Genomic DNA, 13,324 nt, shown 5'->3' on the forward strand with positions numbered 1-13,324 from the left:
GCCGTGAGTAAGATTAGCTACATTACCTTTTGTTGAGTCCATTAGATTGGTTTTGTAAGAGGAAGGAACTGGGCGGCTCGGAGAAACACATTCATTTATTCACCCACATGGATGATCTCTGCATTCATGGGAGCTGCCGGATCCTGGACTTTAGTCACATCTGCTGAAGGCGTTATATAAAAGTTTGGAAAGAAAAGAAACAATCACATTTGGCCCCAGAAGAAAAGTGAGCATTCTGCAGTTCCGCGGGCGCTTCGTAGACTCTTCTTCGTCTTTGATTAATGCTCTGCATTGAATCGCTCCAATTTCGGCCTTAGACGTTGCATAACCACAATGGAGCGAGCTTTCCAATTAGACCTCCCGAAACAATAAATAAACCTCTTCACCGCAGCTCCGACGCTAATGGCCTCAATTAGTACTTTATGCAAGAAAGAGTAAAACTGTCTTAAGCGCCACGCGTTATTAAAGTGCTGCTGCGGCCTGCGCCGCTGCTCAGCGGTGGGCGCCGGTTTTAAAGCAGCGTTTTGTTGTAATTACGCTCCTCGTTCTTTTAAGCTAATGCTAATTTCAGGCCGACAGAAACGTGTCCAGAAACACTTGGCTGGTGTTTTGCCACAGCGAAGGCTGCTGGAGTATATATCTGATCCTAGCGCTCGGAGGCTTGATGCCCATTACTCTGCCTTTCAGCTGGCAAACACACACATACACACACACACACAGCAGCAGGACATGTAGGCAGCATGATTAACTTTCATTATCACAGCTCTGGAACAGGGAAAGACGGGCACGGAGGATGGAGGAGATGGAGGGGATGAGAGATGAGAGATGTGAGATGTGGAGATAGGCCTTTCGTTTTTCCTCACGTACAGCCATGTGCAAAAATTAGGACACTCCATGAAAAGCTTTTTTGTCTTTTTTAACACGTTTCATTTATTTATTAATATTTCCCCTCATTTTCTACCTAATGTGAAAAGCCGGTTATGCCGTTCATGTAAACTCCACCTATCACTAGCTATGGCCCCAATACAAGGAGGGGGAAGACTAGCCAGCCACCACAGCATCGGAGCAAAGCATAGCTCCCCAGCTCCAATACAGTAGCTAACAGGCACCTGTGTGCTGACCATCATCACACTAGGAGGCGCCATCAGCCCACCTCTGACTCAGCAGTTGTGCTCTCTCTGATTCCGGCTGCTGATGGCAAGCAGCATGACCCAAGATTCAAGCCTTAGTGGACACTGGACCACTCCACCACCAATTGTGCTCTCTCTTACTGCGGCTGCTGATGGCGAAAACAGTAGAGGCAGTTACTCCGACATTTTTTTAATATCCTTTTGAATGTGCATGTGTCCAAATATTTTCGTCCTGCTAGTGTAGTGCATTTCTGATCAGTTCTGCGCCGACATCTTCATGCATGGCAGAGCGACTGTCAGTGTCAGTGGTGTTACTTTAAATGTTCAACTAGAGGCCATGGTCTCGGCTGATCTACCTCATTTCAGGTGAAGGGGGAAGTGTGGAAATTTGATTTGTCAGCTGAAGTCTTGCTCAAACCCCCGCAGAGTGGACTGGGCCTGCTAACGGTGAACACAGAAGTCTGTTTCTTGGTGTACACGGCAGAATGAACACCCTTGGAAACATTCATCTGCAATTAAAAGCACAGATGGCCATAAGAAAACGACTTGAATTAAATCACAGTACAAAATAAGCTACAGTAGATCAGCCAATCAGAAGCTCACTCCAATCACGCCTCTCTGAATCTACTCCAATACGCTTGAAACTAGTTTACCTCTCCCTCACACAGCGCCTTCATACGCGTGTCTGCGTGAACACATAGGGTGTGTGCTGCGTGTGTGGTGGTCTTCTCGTTTTTGCTTTTTCATGATCAAATACATTCCAGTTTCAAACTGGCAAACCTGGTCCATAGTTCCGCTGCCCAGCACGGCCGAGAAGAAGAGGGAAGATGTCTCTTTTGAGTCTTGGTTGCTTCTAGTGGTTCCTCCTCATGCTCTTAGGGAGTTCTTTATTTTCAGTCTGGGTTCCTCCAAGATGTTCTATTGATTAATGGTTCCTTCCAGTGGTTCTTCTTAATGCTTTTCTTTATTTTCAGTCTGGGTTCCTCCAAGAGGTTCTTTCTCATGATCTTAGAGGGTTTCTCCTTTTGAATATTGGTTCCTTCCAGTGGTTCCTCCTCATTCTCTTAGAGGGTTTCTCCTTTTGAATATTGGTTCCTTCCAGTGGTTCCTCCTCATTCTCTTAGAGGGTTTCTCCTTTTGAGTCTGGGTTTCTTCAAGTGCAACCTTAACCCAAAACCTAACCCTAACCCTCATCCTGGCCCCAATCCTAACCTTAACCTCAACCCAAAACCTAATCCTAACCTTCATATTGGCCCTAATCCTAACCTTCATATTGGCCCTAATCCTAACCTTAACCTTAACCTCAACCCAAAACCTAAACCTAACCCTCATCCTGGCCCCAATCCTAACCTTAACCTCAACCCAAAACCTAATCCTAACCTTCATATTGGCCCTAATCCTAACCTTAACCTTAACCTCAACCCAAAACTTAATCCTAACCCTCATCCTGGCCCTAATCCTAACCTTAACCTCAACCTCAACCCAAAACCTAACCCTAACCCTCATCCTGGCCCTAATCCTAACCTTAACCTCAACCCAAAACTTAATCCTAACCCTCATCCTGGCCCTAATCCTAACCTTAACCTCAACCTCAACCCAAAACCTAACCCTAACCCTCATCCTGGCCCTAACCTTAACCTTAACCTCAACCCAAAACCTAACCCTAACCCTCATCCTGTTGGTGATTCCTCCTCATGCTCTTATATGTTTGTCTTTTTGAGTCTTGGTTCCTTCCAGTGGTTCTTCTTTATGCTCTTATCACGTTTTTCCTCTCTAGACTTAGTTTCTCTAAGTTTTCTGCATTTTAACTGACTGAATTGATGCCGTGTGTTTTGTGTTGTTGCATAAAAACACACAAGAATGTTTTCCAGACTTGTCAAAAACAAATGACAGTGTGCTCAGAGCTATAATTGAAATACTGCCCATTCTTGTCCCAAAGTCAGCAAACAGAGCTAATGGGAGATGATGTGCACCCTATTCCTGCACTCATTCGCCTCATGTTGCTAATTGGGATGAATACATTTCAATGGCTCATTTCTTCTCTCTCTCTCTCTCTCTCTCTCTCTCTCTCTCTCTCTCTCTCTCGCTCGCTCTCTCTCTGTTTTATTTCCTCTCCTCTGAGCTTGCTTCCATGCTTGTTAATGGCTTACCGGCTCATTGATGGCCCAGATGTTTTTTCTTTTTTTTTCGTAATAAAACATGATCATCAGGGAAGTGGACACGGCACTGCCTCGTGCGACTTTGCTGCAATTCGCCACGTGGGAAAAGTCGGGTGAAAGCATAGCAATAGCAACACAGTGGTGTTCAAATGCGATTCAGTGAGTCGCGCCGAGGACTGTCTGATTTGAACTGGAATTTGCTTCCTATTTATATTCAGTAGCAGCAGTTACTTAAGTTTGAAAACTTGCTCAATAAAAATAGGTTCGCTTCTGGGAATTCCTTGTGCAATGTTGAGTCAAATTTCCAAGATTTATAAATTCAAGGAATATTTAACTTCTTAAATGTCCCAGATCCATCGCTGGTCCTTGGCTTTTTTTTTAACCTCACTTTTAACGTAGGAACTCATGCATGCATGATAAGTAATGAAAGTCATGGAGCACAAAAACCATCAAATATGGGCTCCTCTGAGCAACTGTCCAAAGACCTGAAAGTAAAAGTAATCAATGTTCCACAAAGAGGTGGAGAAGGAGCCATGTGTTTTTAGCTAGCGGTTTCTACAGTTATTAGGAAATGGCAGTTCAGGGGAACTGTGGAAGTCAAGATGAGATCTGGAAGAGCATGAAAACTCTGTGAGAACTGCTCTTATGCTGGCAAGACAGGCAAATCAACACCGCCATCTAAGTGCCAAGATTCTGCAAGAAGGTGAAGCACAACCATAACCCTTTATTTGGAGTTGTCCTTTGTAGAAGATTAATAAAGTCTTAACAGAGAATCAGTAAGACAGCAAAACCTAATTCTAACCAAAATCAGGGCTCTAATCCTAACTTAATCTCAAATCCTAACCATCGTCCTGACCCTGATACTAAACTTAATCCAAAATCTAATGCTAAGCAAAAGCATGGCTCTAACTCTAACTTTACCTTAACACAAAACCTAAACCTAGCCCTCATCCTGGCCCTAATCCTAGCCCAAATCCTAACCTTAACCTGAACACAAAACCTAATCCTAACCTAAATCTTAAACTAAAACCCTATCTTAACCCTAATCTTGGTCCTGACCCTACCTTAATCCAAAATCTAATCCTAACCCTTATCCTAATTTTGCCTCAACCCAAAACATAATTCTAACCCTTATCCTGGCCCTGATCCTAACCTTAATCCAGAATCTAATCCTAACCCTCATCCTGGCCCTGACCCTAACCTATACCTTATCCAAACCTAACCTAGTCATAGCCTTCATCCTGTACCTAATCCTAACCCTTATCCTGGTCCTGATCCTCAACTTAATCCAAAACCTAATTCTAACCAAAATCATGGCTCTACCCCTAACTATACCTCTACCCAAAACCTAAACCTAACCCTCATCCTGGCCCTAATCCTAACCCTAACAATACAAAACCTAATCATAACCCTCATCCTGGCCCTGACCCTAACCTTAACCTTAATCGAAAATCTAATCCTAACCCAAATCCTAACCTTAACCTCAACACAAAACCTAATCCTAACCCTCATCCTGACCCTGACCCTAACCTACATCTCAAAAGAAAACCCTATCTTAACCCTAATCTTGGTCCTGACCCTAACCACAACTCTAATCCAAAATCTAATCCTAACTCTAATCCTAATTTTGCCTCAACCCAAAACCTAATCCTAATCCTCATCCTGGCCCTAATCCTAACCCTAACCTAAATCCAACTCCTGACCCTGAGACTGAGAGTCCGATCAGTGTTTATTATTTAATCTAAATGGACGACTCCAAATAAAGTACCACCACGTAATCTTAACGGAAGAGTCCTGAGAAAGAATCCGTACCTGTGAATGGTGGAAGTGTCAGGACAGAGTGCAAAGTCAGGGAGAAATGAAAAGATAAAAAAAACAAACAAACAAAAAAAGACAGTGTGAAAAGACAGGACTCAATATGAGGAAAACAGAAGAAGGGGAAAGATCACTAACTTACCACCGGCAAAGACTCTTGAGAGAATGTTTGGACGGCAGAGAAAACAAACAAATCGATCCACGACCAAATCAAGTTTCTCCTCTCACTCGAAGCCCAGATGACCAAACTGAATCTCTCTTATTTGGACATTTTATGAGAAGAAGTGATTCACTGGAAAAGAAACAGCTGGAACCGAAGGTGAAGGAGGAGGAAGAGGAGGAGGGCTAGCAGCAAGATGGACGGGTACAATCAGGGCCTGTTTACACCTGGTATTAACATGCGTTTTGTATCCGGATGATACCTGGATCTACATCCACCGGATTCTGTTCACACCTGGTATTAACATGCGTTTTGTATCCGGATGATATCTGGATCTACATCCACCGGATTCTGTTCACGCCTGGTATTAACATGCGTTTTGTATCCGGATGATATCTGGATCTTCTTCCACCGGATTCTGTTCACATCTGGCATTAACATGCGTTTTGTATCCGGATGATACCTGGATCTACATCCACCGGATTCTGTTCACACCTGGTATTAACATGCGTTTTGTATCCGGATGATACCTGGATCTTCTTCCACCGGATTCTGTTCACACCTAGTATTAACATGCGTTTTGTATCTGGATCTACTTTGACCGGATTCCTTTCACACTTGTCATTAACATGTGTTTTGTATCCGGATGATATCTGGATCTACTTCGACCGAATTCTGTTCACACTTGTCATTAACATGCGTTTCTTATCCGGATTCTGTTCACACTTGTTATTAACATGCATTTTATATCCGGATGATATCTGGATCTACTTCGACCGAATTCTGTTCACACCTGGTATTAAAATGCATTTTATATCCGGATGATATCTGGATCTACTTTTTTCGATCATGACGTGCCAAGGCCAGTTGTGCTCTTTAGGGCTCCGGCTGCTGATGGCAGGCAGCATGACCCAGGACTTGAACTTAGTCTGCTGGACCACAAAGCAGCCGTCTCTCTTCCTGCTTTCAGTTACCTACAGCGGAATAGCGCCGTACTTCATACAGGAAACTCTATGTTGCGTAAGCAGGTGAATTAATTAGGTTGATTGGGCTCTTTGCCAGCGTTCTGTAAAGCTTGTCCTACACTGACTGTAACCGTAGCCACCAAAGAAGGCCTTCGTGAACGGGCCAGTTCTGGAGTCAGTCTGACACAATGAAATGTGTGTAATCTCTAATGATGTGTTGTGATTATCTGTCGCTGTAATTGCTCTTATTTTGTGCTCGGCCCGATGAGGGGGCCAGCTGTGTGTGTGTGTGTGTGTGTGTGGTTGCAGGTTGTATTATGCAGGATTGTGTGACCATACCTGGGGGTGGGGGTGGTGGTAATGCGTGTTTGACGTAAAAAGGCCCTAATTTGTGGGGTGATTGATGGTTTAATATTGCTGCCTGGAACCTTGCTGCCCCCTCCTACCCAATGAAGCTGCAGGCAGGCACGAAGCTACGGCACAGCGCGAGAGCACTGTCACTATCTATTCCATCGTCAAAGAGAAAGAGAAAAACTAGTGGAGGATATTAAACCCAGTCCCTGTGTGTGTGTGTGTGTGTGTGTGTGTGTGTGTGTGTGTGTATGTGTGTGTGTGTGTGGTTGGGAGGGGCTGGGGTGTTGAGGGGGAGCTGGATAAAGTATGTATGTTAAAGTGGGATTAAGTTGTGTAAACTGAAGCAAAGATGAATGTGTGTGTATGTGTGTGTGTGTGTGTGTGTGTGTGTGTGTTTGAGGAACAGAGTTACAGTAGGTAAGGCAAAGTAGGTGAAGCAGGTTAGGGTGGGATGTGTGTATGAAAAAGCTGGGTGTGTGTGTTACAGTGAATGAGTGAGTGAGAGTGCAAAAGAGAATGAGGGAGAGAGAGAGGTAAAAAAGTTTGTGTGTGTGTGTGTGTAAGGGAGAGAGAGAAAGAGGGAGAAAGATGGAATGAGTGTGTAAAAGAGAGCAAGGTAACGAGTGTGTGTGTGTTTGTATGTGTGAGAGAGAGGTAAAAAAGTGTGTGTGTGAGAGAGAGAGAGAGAGAGAGAGAGAGTTAGAATGAGTGTGAGAGAGAGCGAGGTAAAATATGTGTGTGTGTGTTTGTGTGTGTGAGAGAGAGAGAGAGTATGAGTGTGAGGTTAAAGTGTAAGAGAGAGTGAAGGTGGTCTACACACACACACACACACACACACACACACACACTGAAACAGACTGGAACATCACACACTTCAGCAAGAACGTCAATCAGAGTGTATGAGGAGAGAGAGAGAGCGAGAGAGAGCGAGAAAGAGAGGGAGAGAGGGATAAGCAGAAAGAGAGAGAGAGAGAGTGTGTGTATGTTTTAGATGTAGTTCTTATAGCAGTGTGTGTGTGTGTGTGTGTGTGTGTTTAATCCAGCAGTGAAATCCAAATCTACTGACTTTGATCCGAGGTCACTGGCGGTCACCGCGGCCGTGTTAGCTGCTCTACGCACTTCAGCACTTTTTCAAGCTAAATAACCCATCGCTCTCTCGCCCTCTCTCTCTCGCCCTCTCTCTCTCTCTCCCCCCTCTACTGCCTTCTCCTCATCTGTTTTGTGTCCTGGGCTTTCACCTCACGTCACCTTTGCACACTCTGCTCGGCCTCCTCTCGCGCCCCACAATATGTTCAAACTCCACACGTCCACTAACCGCCCACTCAGAGGAGAAACGTCCTTCTCCGGATGAACTTTTCCGAGTCCCAGGAGAAATAAAGCGGATCTCGATGTTCCGCTCATGAAGGACCGACTTGCTGCCGAGGAAGGAGGAGAAGTCAGGGGTGTTCTCGCCCAGAACTAGCGTTTAACGCTGGAGCCGCTAACAGGATTTATTTTCATTTATTCTTTTACTACAATTCCCAGCATGCATTGAGCACCTATGCTGTTGCCCCCTCTAGCAACAAAGCAATTCTGACTGGTAGCGTGATTAGCCCCAACATCCCTACCATGCTGTTAGCACAGGGCGGCTACCGGGCTCATCCAACATCGCTACCATGCTGTTAGCACTGGACGGCAACTGGCCTCGTCCAACATCACTACCACGTTGTTAGGACAGGGCAGCTACCGGGCTCGTCCAACATCGCTACCATGCTGTTAGCACTGGACGGCAACTGGCCTCGTCCAACATCACTACCACGTTGTTAGGACAGGGCAGCTACCGGGCTCGTCCAACATCGCTACCATATTGTTAGGACAGGACGGCTGCCGGGCTCGTCCAACATAGCTACCATGTTTTTAGCACAGGGCGGCTACCAGGCTCGTCCAACATCACTACCACGTTGTTAGGACAGGACGGCTACCATCCAATATTGCTACCATGTTTTTAGCACAGGGCGGCTACCAGGCTCATCCAACATCTCTACCACAGTTGTTAGCACAGCCTGGCTATTGGCCTCGTCCAACTTCACTACCGCACTGTTAGCACAGCCCAGCTTGTTTAGTGTTCATGATTTTTTCCTTTTAGGCATAGCTATAGCTATCCGTTAGCACAGCGCTAACTGCAGGCTGAAGTCGTCAGACAGTCGTCAGCATTCCAGCGTGGTTTGAGACGAATGTGCAGATTACACAATGAGCTTCTGTGAGTTAGCTAGCATTAGCTAGCAACATTAGCCTTTTAGTCGTGGTACAGGCTTGAAGAACCAAAGCCCTGCAGTGGAAAAGAGGCCTTTGAGTGTCAGTATTCGGTTACTTACTCACAAAATCACTGGATCTAACAGTGATTTGTCCTGTGGCGTGATTAGGCATGTTCACGGCAGATGTAGCTACATGATGACGGCTACGTCTGCCATTTCGCTTTTCAGCACAAGCCTTTCACTGTCAGACGTTCTGGAGGCCAATGAGAAAAACAAGAGATCTCCTTCCTCACCGCTGAAGGATTTCTGACATGTGGAAAAGGCCTATGAAAGAAAACAATGAGCCCCTACACTTTTCTCATGGAAATATTATTCATCCGAGACTGGAGTGAGATGAGTCAGACACAAAGCTGCGTAAGAAACAATATTTTGATCAAAGAGAGACAATCCGAGTGTTGCTTCTCCAGAGCCGGATTTCTGAAGAAGTAGTTTCGCTCTGATTTCTTGTGAATGAGATTAGGAGGAGACATTATTTCGAAGATTTCTGACCTCCGGACACACTCTGACCTTTGGGAGACGTGTTAGCGCTCCAGGGTGGAAAAAACAGTAGAACAGCAGATATCAGCAACTTGTGATATCAGCAAATGCTTTTGTTGAACCCTCTTTAAATTTATAGCTGAGGATACGTCTCCTATTGTTTATCTAGGGAGGCTTAGCTGTAGCACGGTGTTTAACTAACCCCCCGGTGCGGAGGCTGTACTGTAGCCTGGCTCGCTCTCACTGGGAGATGTTTAGGTGCTTCAAAAAAGGTGCTGTATGATAGCAATCAAGAAGAGCATTCAACTAAGTCTTCGGGGTACTGTCGAAAGTCACAGATGACATTGCTGTGGGAGCTCAAAGAGCAGGGTGTTGGAAGTCAGAAAAAAACCCTGCTAGACCCCACCCTCCCAACTCCCAACACTGCACACCAGCTGCTCTGTCCAAAGGAGTTGTTCTGTATATGTATATGTATATATATATTTATATATTATATATATTGTGTGTATATATATATATATATATATATATATATATATATTGCTATTTCTGCCTTTCTTTTCCTTCATTCTATATTTATTTATTTCAATTTTATTTATTTATTTATTGCTTTTTTTATCTTTATGTTGCCTAGAAGAAGTCTGAGGACTATATATTTTCTTTCAGTTTCATGTTATGTAATTTTTAATTTGTTGCATTTGTTTATTTGTTTTATTGTATATTTTATTTTCATTTATTTTCTATCTTTAATATGTTTTTTAAGTCTGTGTTAAATAGATATTTCAATATATATATATATATTTTTTTTAATAAATTTTATACTTTTATAAAATGTTCCCTTTTTTATTTAATTGCGATGAATTATAGTTTGTCTTATTTTGCCACATTAAATTAAATTTAATGTAATTGAATAAAATGTTGATTCCTTTTAAAACTTTTCACATTTTTCACATTTGATTATATTTTTTCTTATTGTCATATTTTATTTATTTATTTTATTTTTTTACACATTTTATCTTTTATATTTTATACATTCTGTCTTCAGTCTTGCCCATTGTTCATTGTGTCCTATTTTTCACTACTAGCAGTTTTACATGTATGTAAAAAAAATCAACTTTATTTTTTATGATTTGAACATGATTACATTTACATAAGTGGACTATTATTGAACCAGTTTCCTCTGATAATAGAGTTTTCACTGTGTTGAAACAGCCATGTTTACAGTCTTCTTTTAATGAGCTGCGATTGAGAAATAATTAACTGTAGGTCATTTCAAGGAAGGTATAGACGAGTTTAATAAACTCTCTCTCTCTCTCTTTTGTTCAGTCATTAGATGTTGCTGTATCTCTATATTCTGTGTGTGCGGCAAAAAAGCCCTTACATAAGCTACTCGAAAGCTCGGCTCCTCATCCGTACGAACATGTGCAGCCGAGATTTTTATCAGCAGCGAAGTCATCAAAAAAGTGTGTGAGGAACACCAATCTCTCCATCGTTCCCTCTTTGTCCACACCACCCTTTTTGGTGTGTGTGCTGTTTCTCAAATAGTTGTTGTGCTAATATGTTTTTAATGTCTGTGTGGAACAGGCGACGTCTCTAATTTGTTTTTTTCTCTATAAGCCGTTAGCCTGTGTGCACCGAGCACATCAAAGCCGTAAAAATAGCGATTCCCATTAAGCGCACACTTTCCTTCTCATTTACCTCCACGCTCTCGCCAGCCAGACTGTCCACACGGACAGCTTTTCATAGATGGCTTCTGAAGATGAGACATGAGCGGTTTATATTCAAGAAAGCACACTCTCCTATGATGAGCACTCACACACCCAACCCAACCCAACCCGAATCTTGAAGCGTTGCTCCGGCTTCAACTCGGGCCTGGTATGTTATTTTCCGTGGTGCCTCATTGAATCCCTCAGCCTCATAAAAGTCACAATTTTGTTCCAGTTTCTGTATCTCGTTTTTTTTCTTTAACGATTCATCATATTCCCTCACTAAAATAGCCAGCATGCACCGCACAAATACATCATACACCCCCTACCCGAATACATGGACGCCATGGTTCCAATTCCTTGCCAAAGCCAAAACTGTCCGGCATGCTGTCAAATCTGCAACCACAGTCTGCAGGAACCAAGAGCCAGACTCAGCTACTCGTTTGGTAGGCCTACTCCCTTCTCCCAGACCAGGCTAAGTATCTCAGACCGCCTTCACTGAGCTTCCAGAGCAGAAGCTGAGCAGATTTCCCCCTGGATTTCCAGTGTGTCTGGTAAGTGGACGCTTCTACAGTAAAAGTAGTAGTTCCTCCAGGTTCCACTACAACTCAGCTCCTCCATGTAATGAACAGAGAGGGCGCCGGTCTCTTCCAGCTAAGACTGTCAATCATTTCTATGTGTAGCCCCGCCTTCTTACAATATAGCTGAAGACAAAAAATGGGCCAATATTAGCACTGGGAAAACTGACTGCTGGAATTTGAGGACACTGGGTATGGAAAGACAGCTTAGAGGAGGAAAATGAGTTGGGAAAAAGGACAGGGTTTTGTCCCTGAAACATATAGGCATGGGAGGAGCTACACATTATACTGCAACCAGCCAGCAGGGGCACGAGAGGAATTCTGACTGTTAGCGTAGTTACTGTTGTAGAGGCCTTCCCACTGTTACAGGCTCCTCCCACCTTCAAGATGCATCATCAGAAGAGGCTTTTGCTGGTCTTTAAAGTGGAACATCTGGCCCACTGTAGCACATGTACAAGAAATTCTGACTGTTAGCGTAGTCACTGTTGTAGAGGCTAATAACAAGCTCCTCCCACCTTCAAGATGCATCACTACAAGGTGGTTTTGCTGCTTCTTAAAGTGGACAATCTTGACTATTTTAGGACAAACCAGCTTTACATAAACTTCTGTCCTGGTTGACCACGCTATTACAAAGTAGATGCTCCGCTAATCGCTGTTATTAATATTGGTAAACCTGGTGTTTTCAGCCTCATTCACTGCATTCAGCAATATAGCAGCTCTACTGCTTTTGGAAGCTGGAAAATGGGACAAATCTAAACCTAATCTGTTCTGTACTGGAATACTTTTGGCATTCCAGTCCCAAATACAACCAGATTTCACCATTTTTGCCAGTTTTCGGCAATATTCGTTGGCATTCGTTGGTTACAGTCTCTGAAATAACATGCTCATGAGTCATGTCCATGGGTTCCATGTTGGCCTCATTTATGGATGCCCACCAGGGTTAGGCATTAGGGGTTAGGCATGGGCCCCAACTGGGCTGTACATTGTACATGAGGCCTAGTTGGGACCCATTTGAGATTAAGGTGGGCTGTAACAATTGGGCTCATTTGGGAAGTCCCACTGGGACTTCCCAGTAACAACACATGTCCAAACCCACTCAGAGCCCACTCAGAGCCCATTTCCGCCTGGAACCCACCTAGTTCCCCCAATGTGGGCCCCACATGAGCATGTTGGCTGGGCTATAGCCGTACTTTTAACAGTACTAGCGCCCCCTAGGGCATCTGGTTCAGCCTGATTTTCATTCATATTTTCCGCTATATAAAACCAGCTGCTGACCTGCTGATTAAATGTGAGCTATTCACTTATATTCACTATATTTACAATATTTGCCATATATAATATATTCACCCACCTAACCCAACCCTTCTACCTAAACTTCAGTAACCTAAACATCAGCTTTGACCTCTTTTACTATAATAAAAGTTGCAGTTTTTGTCCTCACAAGGTTAAAAATGACAGATATCCATTATCTCGAGGACATTCGGCTCCCATAATGAGCTGAAAAACATGCTTACAAACACATTGTCTGACAAATCTAACTTCCTAATGTTGTCAGTACCAGACATTAGGACAAGGACATTAAGACTGGTTATGGAGCTTTACGCTTCACAAACAAAATTAATGAACAAAGATGCCAAAAACACTTAATTTAACAAGTGGCATCTGATTGTTGCTTGGCGTAGAAGA

This window comes from Salminus brasiliensis, chromosome 3 (genome assembly GCF_030463535.1).
Source record: "Salminus brasiliensis chromosome 3, fSalBra1.hap2, whole genome shotgun sequence".
NCBI lineage: Eukaryota > Metazoa > Chordata > Actinopteri > Characiformes > Bryconidae > Salminus > Salminus brasiliensis.